General features: G+C 37.8%; 1 protein-coding gene and 1 pseudogene across 5 annotated transcripts in view; one reads left to right on the top strand and one right to left on the bottom strand.

The window, feature by feature from the left end:
- The window catches only part of CDK19 (cyclin dependent kinase 19), a 238,178-nt gene that overhangs the window by 60,098 nt on the left and 160,944 nt on the right, over nt 1–17,136 (bottom strand). The window lies entirely within an intron of this gene.
- Nucleotides 13,987–15,516, top strand: LOC118856178 (annotated as a pseudogene).

Raw genomic sequence — 17,136 nt, 5'->3', positions numbered from 1 at the left:
AGCAAATGTTTAATGGCTAAGGTGGTTTCAAGAATATCTGGTCTACTTATTGTGGCATTTGATTTATTATGCTTAAAATTCCTTAGGATGATGATAACCTGTTCTGTCTGTTCTTTTATCCATTTTCCATTTTTTGGTGTCTTCAGTTTGTTTAAATAGGCCAGGCTAAAACTACCTCAGTTGTACATAGTATATACCCATTTTAAGTCTTGTATTTTGTTATTAATTTTTATCTTTGCCCTAACAAGTCAATGATCTTGAGAAAAGACAGACAACTGATATAGAAATAACTTCTATGTAGATTAAATTGTTTCCTACATTTTAGAATATAAGCAATTTCATTTTTGTGATGTCATTTGTTATACGTTGTGGCCTCATTTATCACCACATCCAGTACCTCCCAGCTCTCTTCTCTAAAGAAAGTTTGCAATAAATAAGAATGAAGCTTCTGAAAAGCCTACAAGCCTGTAACTTCCCTTACTTCTTCCTCCTGGAACGATATTTTCCAAAATAGTTTTGGTACCAGAATTTATATTTAAGGTAAGTACTAAATCAAAAGTTGCTTTAATTTGAGGAGTCTTGTCAAGTTCATTGTGAATCTTAACAATATCCAAAAAAGTCAACGTGCAATCAATAAATACTAATCTGGATACCTAATTTTCTCATTTCTACAAAAAGTATATAAAAATAATGTACTTATATATCAATAGAATCCTTAATGGTGATATGAGGAACAAGCAAACTTTCACAAGTGATTGTTTTGCCACAAAGGACCAGATGACCATAGATTTCAAGTTAGATGGCATCATGTGATCAAGGTAAATGGCCCTTCAAATCCAACTTCCCTGTACAGATGAGGAAATAAAGGCCCAAAGGAGGTTAATAAGTAATTTGGCCAAAGTCAAAACAGTAAGTAGCAGAGCCAAGGTTTAAACCTAAGCGTTCCAATTCTAAATACAGTGCTTCACTTCTACTATATCACTATGCCAGCACATAAGTAAATGAAAGGTATATAGAACACAAGATCTTTCTGTACTTGTTTGTTTACTATAAAAAAGCTTTTGATTTCGTAGGGCAATTTGTCACCCCAAAAGTTGTCTTTCAAAGATCCTCTCACTTATATATTAAAATCATATATATGTATTCCTAAACACAAAGATACATACACATAATTTCTTTGCCTCTGTAATTACTTATAAAATGAGAGATATATGTTCACCAAAAGTATTTGTCATCATCACAAAGTTGTTCAGTACAGAATGCAAATGCAGGAATGACTTTCTAGACATGGTGAATTCTTTCTTGAATCAAATCCTAAAACATTTTAGAATCTCCCTAAGATCCAATAACACTCCAAAGTTTGTCCTTAACTTTCCATATAGAGAAGGGGAAAAAAAACTGAATAAAGAATGCCTAATGGCTAAAACTAGGCAAGGATTTGGAAGGATAACCCACAGAGCTGTTCTTTTAGCACTGATACCTTGTTTAAACACTGTAAATGAATAATGAATTGAACCACTTCCTGAATAGGAGGAGATGGGGTTGGGATGCCTTTGGGAAATTCTGTAGTGCTTTTAATGACTCCAATTTTCTAACAAAACAAAATTTTATTAAGTTTGGCAGCAGCTCAACATAGGCAAGCATCTTACACTACACATCACAAGAATCTCCAAGTGGATACTCAACAAATATGAAAGATTTTATCGTAAAATAAACAATAAAAATAGACAAGAGGAAGAAGTAACTTTCAAAACAACTATACACAGGTGGAAAATTCTTAACCAAAACAAGGGATAAAAGGGATGATAAAAGATTATTTCTATTACATAAAATTATAAAAAGTTTTGCACAAACAAAACTTAATGCCACCTAGAAGAAGAGAAACTATTAATGGGGGAGGGGAAAAATACCACCTTAGTATGAAATAATTTTGATCAAAGTCTGACATCATAAATACACACACACATATGCATATGTTGTGTATGTATATGCAACTGATAAAAATATCTAAGACCAAGAATACTAATTTGAGACTGGGGAGAGGAGGCTAGCATAGAGAATTCTGTTTAAGATCTAATAAGCAAAGAACACTATAACATCCCATTTGAAATGTCTGGGAGGCAGAGGTAAGAATTGGAGACAAAGGTAATCTCAAATCACAATCATTCTATAGTCTAAAATTCATGTTTATGTTTAGAAATATTACAAATAGTGTTTAAGTTTTCAGCCCAGTTTAAAAAACTCTAATTTAACTTTAAAGTATAATACCATATATATCATGGGACCTTGTTGCTGTGTGACAATGTTTCTGTAAGAAAATATACTTAAGGGAGAGACTTGGGGTGGAGACAAGATGGCGGCTGGAAAGCAGGGACTAGCATAAGTTTCCCGCCGAGTCCCTCCAAAAACCTATAAAAAATGGCTCTGAACCAATTCTAGAACTGCAGAACCCACAAAACAGCAGAGGGAAGCTGGGCTCCAGCCCAAGACAGCCTGGATGGTCTCTGGGTGAGGTCTATCCCGCACAGAGCTGAGTTAAGAGGGGAGTGGAGTCCAGCGTGAGAGGCACGGACCAACCAGGCCAGGAGTGGGGTGGAGTGTGCCCTACCACCCTCAATCAGTGAGCTGCAGCAGTTACCAAACTTCTCAACCCACAAACACCAAAGACAACAGAGAAGTTTAGTGGGAAAAGCTGCGGGAGTGGAAGGAGGTTGCAGTTCAGCTACCGCCCCTGGGGGCAGCGGAGGTGGGGCAGTTACAGACCTACAGCTGCAGTTGCTTCTGGCCCCAGGCCCACCTAGTGGGAGGAATTAAGCGGTGGACCAGAGCAGGAGGGAAGAGCCTGCTGAAGATCTAAGTCCACTCTGGGTTGGGGGTTCTTGGGGAACGAGGAGTGCTGGTGTGGCAGAGCTGGCGCATCCCCCCAAGCGTGGAACACAGTTCTCAACTCCACAAGCAGTCATACCATGCTGAAAGTTAGAGAAGTAGAGGAAAAACTGGGAATAGAAATGAAAAGGATGCAACCAAACCATGAAAAACAAGTCAATGACTTGCTAAAGGAGACCCAAAAAAAATACTGAAAAATATACTGAAGAAAACTACACCTTAAAAAATAGACTAACTCAAATGGTAAAAGAGCTCCAAAAAGCCAACGAGGAGAAGAATGCCTTGAAAGGCAGAATTAGTCAAATGGAAAAGGAGATCCAAAAGACCACTGAAGAAAATACTACCTTAAAAATTAGATTGGAGCAAGTGGAAGCTAGTGACTTGATGAGAAGAAGATATTGTAAAACAAAACCAAAGGAATGAAAAAGTGGAAGACAATGTGAAATATCTCCTTGGAAAAACCACTGACCTGAAAAATAGATCCAGGAGAGATAATTTAAAAATTACTGGACTACCTGAAAGCCATGATCAAAAAAAGAGCCTAGATATCATATTTCAAGAAATTATCAAGGAGAACTGCCCTGATATTCTAGAGCCACAGGGCAAAATAGAAATTGAAAGAAACCATCGATCACCTCCTCAAATAGATCCCAAAAAGAAATCTCCTAGGAATATTGTCGCCAAATTCCAGAGCTCCCAGATCAAGGAGAAAATACCGCAAGCAGCCAGAAAGAAACAATTTGAGTATTGTGGAAACACAATCAGAATAACCCAAGATCTGGCAGCTTCTACATTAAGAGATCGAAGAGCTTTGGAATACAATATTCCAGAGGTCAATGGAGCTAGGATTAAAACCTAGAATCACCTACCCAGCAAAACTGAGTATCATGCTCCAAGGCAAAATATAGATTTTTAATAAAATAGAGGACTTTCAAGCTTTCTCAGTGAAAAGACCAGAGCTGAATAGAAAATTTGACTTTCAAACACAAGAATCAAGAGAAGCATGAAAAGGTAATCAAGAAAAAGAACAAGAAAAAGAAACTGCAAGGGACTTACTAAAGTTGAACTGTTTTGTTTACATTCCTACATGGAAAGATGATGTGTATGATTCATGAGACCTCAGTATTAGGGTAGCTGAAGGGAATATGCATATATATATATATAAATATATGGAGAGAGAGAGAGAGAGGACACAGGGTGAGTTGAAGATGAAGGGAAGATATCTAAAAGAAATAAAATGAAATTGAGGGATGAGAGAGGAATATATTGAGAGAGGGAGATAGGGAGAGATAGAATAGGGTGGATTATCTTACATGAAGGTGGCAAGAGGAAGCAGTTCTGTGGAAGGGGGCGGAGAGGGCAAGTGAGGGGGGAATGAGTGAATCTTGCTCTCCTCAGATTTGGTCTGAGGAGGGAATACCATACATACTCCATTGGGTATCTTACCCCACAGGAAAGAAGAGGGAAGAAGATAAAAAAAAGGGGGGGGCCGATGATGGAGGGGAGGACAGGTGGGGGTGGAGGTAATCAAAAACAAACACTTTCGAAAGGGACCAGGGTCAAGGGAGAAAATTCAATAAAGGGGGATGGGTCGGGAAGGAGCAAAATATAGTCAGTCTTTCACAACATGAGTATTGTGGAAGGGTTATACATAATGATACACATGTGGCCTATGTTCAATTGCTTGACTTCTTAGGGAGGGTGGGTGGGAAGGGAAGAGGGGAGAGAATTTGGAACTAAAAGTTTTAAAAACCGATGTTCAAAAACAAAAAAAAATTTTTTGCATGCAACTAGAAAATAAGATACACAGGCAATGGGGCATAGAAATTTATCTAGCCCTACAAGAAAGGAAGAGAAAAGGGGATGGGAGGGGAGTGGGGTGACAGAAGGGAGGGCTGACTGGGGAATAGGGCAACCAGAATATACGCCATCTTGGAGTGGGGGGAGGGTAGAAATGGGGAGAAAATTTGTAATTCAAACTCTTGTGAAAATCAATGCTGAAAACTAAATATGTTAAATAAATAAATTTAAAAGAAGGAGAAAAGAAAACATTTTTATTTAAAATTCTGAGTTCCAAATTCAATCCCTCCCTCTCTCTCCCTCCCTTCTCCCCTCCCTGAAACAGTAAGTAATCAAATATAGGTTATACATGTGCAATTATGTATAACATTCCCATATTAGTCATTTTATACAAGAAGACTGGAATAAAAGAAAAAAATGAAAGGAAAGTGGAAAAAAAAAAGAAAATATACTTAAGAGTTCCACTTCAACTGGGAAAACACATCTTCCCCTACCCCCTATTCCTACAGTGTAAGGTTTCACTGACTCAGGCTTTTGTTGGTAGCTCAGTAACAAGGGCAGCAGCTTTAGAAGGTGGGACATAATGGGCCACAGAAAGGGCTAGATAAGGAATCTTGGGCAAGGAACTACAAAAAGGAACAAGGGGAAGGCTTCAGAGAAGTAAGGGTAAAGATCTGTAGGGGTATACGAGGGACACTCTATGCTTCTCAATCACTTCATATTGAGGAGGGGTGGGTAGACTCCATGAATTGGTCAATTTGCTTCCCTTTCTACTAAGCAAGGTTAAAATGTTCCCCATAGCTCTTTCACAGAACCCTGACTGTAGAGGGACCGTAGAGATTACTTTGTACATCCACCTCATTTTATAGATAAGGAAATTGAAACAGAAAAGTTGAGTGATTTTCCCCAAGGTCACACAAAGTAAATTGTACAGAAGGGACTTGAATCCAGGTAACTCTGACTTCAAGGCAGAATTTTTTCCACTATATTACAGTAAAAAAAAATGAGTCTTTGGGGTACACAAAAGACTTCGGTGAAGATTCATCTTCATTTTTCAGAAGAAAGGCTGATTTTGATTATTTACTCATCTCCTTACAGGTCAAGTATAGAGGGTCTAAAGCAAAGAATACGAATGGCCCTAATAAGCTTGAGATGATGCCAAATAAAACCAATACTGGGGGCTAGAAAAGAGATAAGTGGAGGAAAGGTTGGACCTCTCCCTGTCTACTCTACCTTGAATCGATCTGGGTTTGAGGAGAAAAGTGTACGCATCTAGGGTAGGGATTAGAGGAGAAGAGAAAGTCCTAAGTGGCATAAACTACGAGAGAAGGAAATATAGAAGGGTAAGAAAACTTCGAAGCAGGAGGCAGTGAAGGAAGAGAGAGGAGTTCTTGTGTCTACTGAAAAATCAGATGGGTGTAGCTGTTCACAAAAGAGACATGCATAGGTAAGCTGAAATAAATACATCTGAGGGTGCCAATAAAGAAGCAAAGTATCAGGATAGAAAAAGTAATAATTGGACTCACGAAAGAGAAAAGAAAAGAAAAGATGGTCCACAGAGAGAAGAAAGGAACAAGAAATGATCCTTGAAGAATATCTACTGTTAAGCAGCATAATAAAACTAATGATATTAGAATTAAACATTTTTTACAACTTTCACATACCATTCTTTTAGATAGATCTTTATGTAACTTATAATACCAAATAACAAACTGAAGATATTAAAGGTGAAAACAAAAAACAAAAGATAAAGGAACAAAAAGTATTTTCAGTAAGAGAGAAAAGAGATTAAAACTCAAATACTGAAGATAAAGAAACCTATAAACAGCAGAATAAAAGGTCCTTATAAGGCCATGTTAGAACAGAGAATATAAGTACTAAAACAGTAGTGGAAAGAAAACTAAATCAAAAGGAAAAAATATGTAGTGTCAAAAGTAATCATAGGAGAAAATATCAAAAGTGGAATACTAAGTGAAATTTTTTTTAATTCAAAGTTTCAACAGTAATTATTTAATAAGAATAGTGAATTTATTGAGAAAAGGAAGGAATGTAATCACGTCTGTATGGGGAAGAAAGAAGCTGAGAATTATTATTCTTCCAGCAGGATTCACCTTTTCAAATGGACAGTCATAACTACAGTTCCCCCTTTCTAAAGGTAAACCAGAGTCAGGTTCAAGTGGGACCTGAACTACATCTGAATGAATGCTTCTTAACATGATAATAACTACAAGAGTAATTTACATGAGTAAATTACTTTGAAACCTTAAAAGTATTTTCATATCTACCAGCTCAGAATCAGAGGGAAGGTAGGGATAAAATCAGAGCAAGCTATATCCATTCCCATGTACAGCTTGAATTTAAAGAAATACTTAAATATGTTCTACCTATTTTGGTTGACTTAGTTTCAGCAGTGGTGAATATAAATGTTATATTCTAAAGAAAAAGGAATCTGCCCCCCCCCCTTACCTTCCAGAGCGAGAAAACTGCACAAAAGCTGTTCTGACCTAGTTACATTCCAATTAACACAAACTTGCTTTATTAAAAACTCTTCCCCTCACTGTGAACACAAAATGCCAGCTGTGAAAGAAAAACGATACTGCTGGGTTTGCACACTCTGGTTACCATAGTAACTGCAGAAATGGCAGAAGTTGGAAATGTCATATTTAAGTTATCAGCAATAAAAGCAAACAGACAAATCGATAGGAAGTATTATTTTAATTTGAATTTATTTTAAAGGCAAAAAAAAAAAGGATTTTATACATAATAATATCCAAGTAAGTCTTTGAAACATGCCATAGAAGCACAATTTTAAACTGTTTAGTTAATTCTTTATTTAATATTGACATTGCTTTAAGCTATCAACACAACTGCTTTTTCAAGGTGTTAAACTAGATTTCTATTATTTGATACATATCACAAAATAGAACAACTTATGGTTATCAAACCTCTGAAAATTTTTTTCCTTAACAGTTTTTCCTCAACAGTAAGCATGTCCCAAGTGTACGGTAAAATAAAACTATATGAAAAATAAACCTGAGACTCAAAAATACTCCACATGTGGCCAACTAAATTATAAAGTCAAAGATACTAGAGAATCACATACACAAATATAACTGTCGATAATTCTGAAGAAGAAAAAAACAACCAAAGCGTAACAGGAATAATTCTGTAAAAATGAATAGTTATGCAGTAATATTAACAACTATATCTGTTCTTTTAAATATGATGCTGGCACACACTTCACCTCACATCTGACTCATTTTATGCTCCTTTCCTTACACTATTCTCTATTGTTTCTACTGAACAAAGAAATGAAATGTCTGTTGTAATGTGCAGCACAAAGAATGATCTATTGTGAAATGAAAGGTTCTGCTACACCCCTTAAACAATCACTTGCTAATAGCGGCAGTATCTCAATGCATCTAATCTCTGGAGGAAAAAAAGCTTGCTGATCAATTATTATAGTATTTAAAACATAACATAGTTTCCTAGTTTGTGTTTTTCACTAATACATCAATAGGTCAAAGGCCTGTGATTTCATCATTTTGAGAATTTCCTCCAGAACTCATTAAAACTTCAACATCTTGGAGAGCTGTCTGATGCTCATGAAAGTGTTTATGAGTTTCAGACAGCAAGCATATGCCAGAGGCAACATTTGAATTCAGGTCTTCCTGACTCCAAGTCCAAGGTTTTATCCACTATACTATACATCTCATTTTTAAACATCTAGAAAATCATAAGGATAAGAACATATGAACTGACAGACTAGGGCAGACCTACAGATAGTTTAAAGTCCAGTATTCTCTACTGACTCACAAATGTAAGGGGTAGAATTGTGTGTGTGTGTGTGTGTGTGTGTGTGTGTGTGTGTGTGTGTGTGTGTGTTTCTTAGTATCACATCACAGATGTCATCCATGAAGATATCTAAGCTTTTAAAAATGTATTTATATTTTTCTGCTTATCCCACATTTCTTGGGGGGATAATTGATTCCTAAGTTCATAACCCACCATATGAAGTAATGCTTCCTTTCACTTACCCTAAACTAAATTCTTAAGCTTTACAGGATGTCCCCTTGTTGTAGTACATACAATCCCCAACTTTCTAAGTATTTATATTTCAAAATTTCACATATAAGGCGTATTAGAATAGAAAACATGTTTTGGAACTAACATGATTATTTCCCTGAGAAACAATGTTGTAAATTATGTTTTGGTCCATGAGAAAAAGCAATGATGAAAGATAAAGGTTTTTAGTAAGACTTACGGAGATTCTGAAAGGAGCTTTTGGGGCACCAGAGGTGTTCATAGAAACCGACAGCATTAAATCTTTATAACATTCAATTTTACTTCAACCTCATAACTTTCCTTTTTCCTCAGTAAAAGTGAACCACTATCATTATTCATTTTCAGTCATAATTAGGTTCATTTATTCTGACTCATTAATGAAATGGAAAGTGACTGAGGAGGATACTTCACCTAAATAAGGACAGTGGCCCCTGAGTCTGATGAAGTGAAGAATGATATCAATGTGTATAACATTTATAAATTGGGTGTTCATAAATTCAGAAATGTCTGATTTCTATAATGTTAATGTTCACCTTATCCATACTGCTCAGAATTTTATTGGCTTCACACACATCTCCTTTTTTAGACTTTATCTTTCCTGTTTGTATTATATTAAGCTTTGACCTGAGGTTGACTACATTGGCTGCTGAAAATCCTACAGAAAGAGGAAGTATGGTGTGTTGGAAAGAACTTTAGACTGGGAACTTTAAAAGGCTGTTCTAGTCCTCACTTTCCACACAGCCCAAGCTGTATTGCCTTAGAGAAGTCACAAACTCCAGTACTCAGTTTCCATACACGTAAAATTAGGAGGTTAGATGCCTCCTAAGGTTCCTTTCACCTTCGGCATGATATGATTACAATAACCTAAGCATTTATATAGCACCTGAAAGTCTGTAAAGCACTTTACAAATACTATTTCATTTGAGCCTCACAACAGCCCTGGGATAGAAATACTATTATTACCCCCATTTTACAGATGAGAAAACTAACTAAGAGAAGTTAAACAATTTGCCCAGGTCATACAGCTAATAAATGTCTAAGACAGAATTTGAATTCAGATCTTCCTGACTCCAAGTCCAACACTTTATCTACTATGTTTTCTAGCTGTCTTCTGACTTTACAAGAGAATTTTTACATTTACTTTTCTATTTATCCACACAATATTTTTTTTTTGGTCAAATGCTTTGCTTTTATTTATTTTTTTTCTTTTTTTTTTTAAATTTAATTTATTTAACATATTTAGTTTTCAGCATTGGTTTTCACAAGAGTTTCAATTACAACTTTTCTCCCCATTTCTACCCCCCCACTCCAAGATGGCGTATATTCTGGTTGCCCTGTTCCCCAGTCTGCCCTCCCTTCTGTCACCCCACTCCCTTCCCATCCCCTTTTCCCTTCCTTTTTTGTAGGGCAAGCTAAATTTCTACTCTGCATTGCCTGTGTATCTTATTTTCTAGTTGCATGCAAAAAACTTTTTTTTGTTGTTTTTGAACGTCTGTTTTTAAAAACTTTGAGTTCCAAATTTTCCCCCCTCCCCCCTTCCCACCCACTCTCCCCAAGAAGTCAAGCAATTGAACATAGGCCACATGTGTATCATTATGTATAACCCTTCCACAACACTCATGTTGTGAAAGACTAACTATATTTTGCTCCTTCCCGACCCATCCCCCTTTATTGAATTTCTCCCTTGGCCCTGTCCCCTTTTGAAAGTGTTTGTTTTTGATTACCTCCACCCCTATCTGCCAACCCCTCCATCATCCCCCCCTTTTTTTTACCTTCTTCCCTCTTCTTTCCTGTGGGTTAAGATACCCAATTGAGTATGTATGGCATTCCCTCCTCAGGCCAAATCTTATGAGAGCAAGATTCACTCATTCCCCCCTCACCTGCCCTCTCCCTTCTTCCCACAGAGCTGCTTCCTCTTGCCACCTTTATCCAAGATAATCTACCCTATCTCCCTCTCTCAGTATGTTCCTCTCTCATCCCTTAATTTGATTTTATTTCTTTTAGATATCTTTCCTTCATCTTCAACTCACCCTGCATCCGCTTGCGCTCTCTCTCTCTCTCTCTGTCTATATATATATATATATATATATATATATATATATATATATATATATATATATATATATATATGTATACACACACACACACACAGATATATACATACATACACATTCACATATATATACATAAACATATATACATATATGCATATTCGCTTCAGCTACCCTAATACTGAGGTCTCATGAATCATACATGTTATCTATTCATGTAGGAATGTAAACAAAACAGTTCAACTTTAGTAAGTCCCTTGCAATTTCTTTTTCTTGTTCTTTTTCTTGATTACCTTTTCATGCTTCTCTTGATTCTTGTGTTTGAAAGTCAAATTTTCTATTCAGCTCTGGTCTTTTCACTGAGAAAGCTTGAAAGTCCTCTATTTTATTAAAAGTCTATATTTTGCCTTGGAGCATGATACTCAGTTTTGCTGGGTAGGTGATTCTAGGTTTTAATCCTAGCTCCATTGACCTCCGGAATATCGTATTCCAAGCCCTTCGATCTCTTAATGTAGAAGCTGCCAGATCTTGGGTTATTCTGATTGTGTTTCCACAATACTCAAATTGTTTCTTTCTGGCTGCTTGCAGTATTTTCTCCTTGATCTGGGAGCTCTGGAATTTGGCGACATTATTCCTAGGAGATTTCTTTTTGGGATCTATTTGAGGAGGTGATCGATGGATTCTTTCAATTTCTATTTTGCCCTGTGGCTCTAGAATATCAGGGCAGTTCTCCTTGATAATTTCTTGAAAGAGGATATCTAGGCTCTTTTTTTGATCATGGCTTTCAAGTAGTCCAATAATTTTTAAATTATCTCTCCTGGATCTATTTTCCAGGTCAGTGGTTTTTCCATGAGATATTTCACACTGTCTTCCATTTTTTCATTCCTTTCATTCTGTTTGATAATATCTTGATTTCTCATAAAGTCACTAGCTTCCACTTGATCCAATCTAATTTTTAAAGTAGTATTTTCTTCAGTGGTCTTTTAGACCTCCTTTTCCATTTGGCTAATTCTGCCTTTCAAGGCATTCTTCTCCTCGTTGGCTTTTTGGAGCTCTTTTACCATTTGAGTTAGTCTATTTTTTAAGGTGTTGTTTTCTTCAGTGTATTTTTCAGTATTTTTGGGGGTCTCCTTTAGCAATCATTGACTTGTTTTTCATGGTTTTTTTGCATACTTCTCATTTCTCTTCCCAATTTTTCCTCTACTTCTCTAACTTGCTTTTCCAAATCCTTTTTGAGTTCTTCTATGGCCTGGGGCCAGTTCATGTTTTTCTTGGAGGTTTCTGTTGTAGGCTCTATGACTTTGTTGTCTTCTTTAGGCTGTATGTTTTGGTCTTCTTTGTCACCAAAGAAAGAATCCAAAGTCTGAGACTGAATCTGGGTGCATTTTCGCTGCCTGGCCATATTCCCAGCCAACTTGACCCTTGAGTTTTTCAGTGGGGTATGACTGCTTGTAGACTAAAGAGTTCTATGTTCCACATTTGGCGGGGATGTGCCAGCTCTGCCACACCAGCACTCGTCCTTCCCCAAGAACCCCCAACCCTGACTGGGCTTAGATCTTCACCAGGCTGTGCACTCCTGCTCTGATCCGCCACTTAATTTGTCCCACCAGGTGGGCCTGGGGCCAGAAGCAACTGCAGCTGTAGCTGCCCCCGGGGCTGGTAGCCAAACCGTGAACTCCTTCCACTCCCGCAGCTTTTCCCACTAATCTTCTCCGCTGTCTTTCGTATTAGTGGGTTGAGAAGTCTGGTAACTGCCGCAGCTCACTGATTCAGGGTGGTAGGGCACATTCCGCCCGGCTCCTGGCCTGGTCTGGTTGGTCCGCACTGCTCACACTGGGCTCTGCTCTGCTTGGCTCCGAGCTCCGTGTGGGATAGACCTCACCCAGAGACCATTCAGGCTGTCCTGGGCTGGAGCCCTGCTTCCCTCTGCTGTTTTGTGGGTTCTGCCATTCCAGAATTGGTTCAGAGCCATTTTTTATAGGTTTTTGGAGGGACTCGGCAGGGAGGTCACACTAGTCCCTGCTTTCCAGCCACCATCTTGGCTTCGCCCCCGCCCCCCAATATTTATATACCTTAAAATTTTCATTTAGAAAGTATATAGCATCACTTCATTTGTAAGCTTTTTTTTTTCCACTGCTATTTTCCTCCATCATTTCAAGAACATTATAAGCTGTAAGGTCTAAATCTATGATCCTATAATTTCTATGGCAAAGTGAAATTTGAGAAAATCCATTAAATGCTAGGACTGATACTAGTCTTGTTCTCAGAAGGGTGATTCTCCTTTCTCCAATTTTTCTCCCTCCCTTAACCTATCCCACACAATGCTGTCAGACTAATCTTCCCTAAATGTAATACTAATGTAACTACTCCCCTGCTGAAAAAGCTTCACTGACTCACCAGTGTCTATACTATAAAGTCCAATTTCTTGGACTGGCATTCACAGCTCTCCATCATCTCTGGTAGCAACTTGCTTCTGAAAAGAGCTGGAGGAATTCAAGAAGCTATGTAATTTGGAGCTCTATAAATTTGTTACATAATCTCCAATGGGTCCTCAATGTAGTAAGACAACTCTTGCATAAATGATTCACTTTCCCACTTACCATAGCTGCTATTCTAAAGCTTTTGATCTTTTCATCCCTCCTCAAACCTCCCATGGGACCCTCTGTCCCCAACTTCAGAGATAAAGACCTTGCCTCATACTTCACTAAAAATGTTGAGGCCATTTGCTAAGTGCTTCCTTCTCAAGCAAAACCCCTTTATAGATATCTTTAACCCTATCTTCTCCATCACTTCATCTGCACAGTCCATATAGAACTATGGTGAAAAGTTACTGTATTTAAATCCATTCAGTCTTCTTGGGCTCAGATTGCTTCCAGGGACAACTGAAATTATTTTAGGACATCTCTTAAGAAAAACTTCCGGCTGACGTCCAGGTAAGCCGCGGCAGCGCAGGTGCCGGGGTCCTGTGGTCACCGGCGCGTCCCGGACCCCAGGTCCCGTTCACCTGGGCCAAGACAGAGTGGGCAAGCGGGCGGCCTAAGAGGAGCTGGGGAGCCTAAGGAAGTACGCCGGTCCTACGGACAGGGTATTACCGTCCCTGCCTCACCGAGGCGGGTGGAGGAGCAGTGGTTGGCCAGGCCGGGGATTTTGGCCCCTCGAGAAACCAAAGCTGGACAGGTTGTGACTTGACCAAGGTCACACAGATAGGAAGTGGCAGAGGTATATTGAAACTTTTGTCCTCTGACTCCAAACCCAGTCTGGATCTACTTCACCTGCTGCTGCCTCCACCAGAAAGTAATAAAAAAAAAAAAACAGATGCTGAGGAATTTGTTCTTGGGGCATAGAACACTACTCTCCAGCAGTTGGAGTCAAGTCTCCCTTTTGAAGAAATATCTATTCACAATGAAAGTGGAGTCACCAGAATTTCAGTCCCTTTTTACAGAAGGACTGAAGAACCTGACAGAATTATTCAAGAAGGAAAATTATGAATTAAGAATAGCAGGAGGAGCTGTGCAAGATTTATTAAATGGAACAAAACCACAAGATGTGGACTTTGCTACCACTGCTACTCCAGCTCAAATGAAAGAGATGTTCCAGGCTGCTGGGATTCATCTGATCAATAACAAAGGAGAAAAACATGGAACTATTACTGCCAGACTTCATGAAGAAATTTTTGAGATCACGACACTAAGAATTGATGTCATTACAGATGGAAGGCATGCAGAGGTGGAATTCACAACTGACTGGCAGAAAGATGCTGAGCGAAGAGATCTCACCATCAACTCAATGTTTTTAGGTTTTGATGGTACCCTTTATGACTACTTTAATGGCTATGAAGATTTGAAAAATAAGAATGTTAGATTTGTAGGAACCCCTAAAGAGAGAATTCAAGATGATTATCTTCGAATTTTGAGATATTTCAGGTTTTATGGAAGAATAGCAGATAGACCTGGTGCCCATGATTCAAAGACTTTGGAAGCAATTAAAGAAAATGCGAAAGGTTTGGCTGGAATTTCTGGAGAGAGGATTTGGGTGGAACTGAAAAAAATTCTTGTTGGTAACCATGCAAATCATTTGGTTCATCTTATGTATGATCTTGATGTGGCTCGTTACATTGGTTTACCTGCTGCTGGGAATTTAGAGGAATTTAACAAAGTCAGCAAAAATGTTGAAACTCTTTCTCCAAAGCCAATGGCTGTTTTGGCCTCATTATTCAAAGTACAGGATGATGTTAAAAACCTTGATTTGAGATTGATGATTGCAAAAGAAGAAAAAAATCTTGGCTTGTTTATAGTGAAATATAGGGAAGATTTAACTAAAGCTGCTGATAGTTCGGAACCACTGAAACCATATCAAGATTTTGTTTTAGACTCTAGGGAACCTGATATACTTTCTTGAATTTGTGAACTGCTCAAATACCAAGGAGAGACGGGTCTTCTCAAGGAAATGCAGCAGTGGTCTATTCCTCCGTTTCCTGTCAGCGGCCATGATGTAAGAAAAGTCGGTATTTCTTCAGGAAAAGAAATTGGGTTAATACTACAGCAGTTGCGAGAACAGTGGAAGAAGAGTAGCTACCAGATGGATAAGGAGGAACTTCTAAGTTTCATAAAGAAGGCATGAAAATGATTAAAGGGCTCTACCTGGATAATCTCTAAGGCCCTTCCTGGCTTGCCAGCTCAAGAAACCTTTGATATGAAATAAGAGGTTTGGGCCTAAGAATGGGCCTAACCCTTGATAAAAAGCCATCAGAAGGAAAAGACCATTTTGGGGACTTATGAAAAAAAGATTGAAGATTTTTATATTTTAAGTTTATGCACAAATCTCAAACCTACTTAATGGGACTGTTCTGGTCATTGAACAGAAGTGCCTACCATTTGTTTCACATTTTAATGGTAAATACAGACTTATTCACATAAAAAAAAAAAAAAAGAAAAACTTCCAACACTGTATTGATTGGCCACAGAGACATTTCCAAACAGGATATTTATGACAAGCTAATCACTTGAACTATCTTAGCTTATATTTTAGAAGAACAGTTCTGTAAGTGGAATAATTAGTAGACATTATCAGCTTTAAATCTGGTTGCTATTTTTTGTAGCTAACAAGTTAATTTTTAAAAAAGCAAAAAGAACTGATTGTGTCAAAGGAGTCTGATGAAACTGCTAGAAGGGTTTTGAATAATGTACTGGTGGCAGAAATTGATCAACAAGTACAACTGTAATGGAAAGAAATGTATGTTGAGAAGTCTGCTTCATTTGCCACAGGACCTAAATAGCTGAAAAGTTCTGTGGATTAGAGATTAAAAAGCATGTTCTAGGCTGCAGGAAACTACCATAGGCTGTTTCTGGGAGCACCCAAGAAAATGATTGTTGCTCGAACTGAAAAAGGAGGTACTCCCAACTACTGCTGCAACATATGGGGGTCATAATGACCTGGCATAGGAAATATTCTGTATCAGCAATAAGCTCTTTCTTTGGGTGCATTCCAAGGACCAGAGTACCTCATCACTATCAACAAATCCAAGCTGTTCTTTTTTCCTACTCAGCTGCATTGATTTACAAAGATTTATTTATAAAGATACTATTTTGTATCATGGTTATACTAATATAATAATTTGTAAACCAAAACCCTGACAATGTTTGATCTTGACCTAATGTGACCATCATCAAAAGGATGCTAACAGAAGCAACAGGAAAATTAAATTAAAATATCACCACATTTTTCACTTAAGATATGCAAAATGCTTTTGTCAATTTCTGTATTCCAGGTTATTTCTCCCTGACGTAAACACTAAATTTCCCTGGGCCTCAGTTTGCTCATTTCTAAAGTGAATGCCTCTGAGGTTGCTTCCAGTTGTGTTCATCGGATTCTCTGAACATTATTACAGTCAATAAATGTCATCAGTCTACCTCAAGTTAGCTTTTCTTTTTTCTTTTATTTCACAAACCTAAGAGGTTACTGATAGAGAAAGTTAACTCTAAAGGCCTTTTTAAAGAGTATTTGCTTAAGCGAGAAGAGTCTACAGGATAGAAATAATGTGAAATGTTGGTAGTACCTTGTTAAACGAAAACGGGGACAAAATAAGGGAGCCAGAAATATACACGTGAAAATATTCAACTGAAAAAACAGACAGAAGGAAAAAACACACCTAATATGAAAATGATGATGCCAACTAGATAAAAATAATAGTAACCATAACCCTAACCCTGATGTTCATCCTCATGATAAGTTCCAATCCCCTAATTCTTTCCCAAGCCAAAACCTCAGCACAGGCTACACTCTTCTCTTCACCATTTCAGCCTGCTGGTAAACCAAATCAACTCTACATGGTCCT

Source organism: Trichosurus vulpecula, chromosome 7, assembly GCF_011100635.1.
Source record: "Trichosurus vulpecula isolate mTriVul1 chromosome 7, mTriVul1.pri, whole genome shotgun sequence".
NCBI classification, from domain to species: Eukaryota; Metazoa; Chordata; class Mammalia; order Diprotodontia; family Phalangeridae; genus Trichosurus; species Trichosurus vulpecula.
The sequence above is the reverse complement of the archived record's forward strand: the minus strand, read 5'-3'. Positions and strand labels throughout refer to the sequence as shown.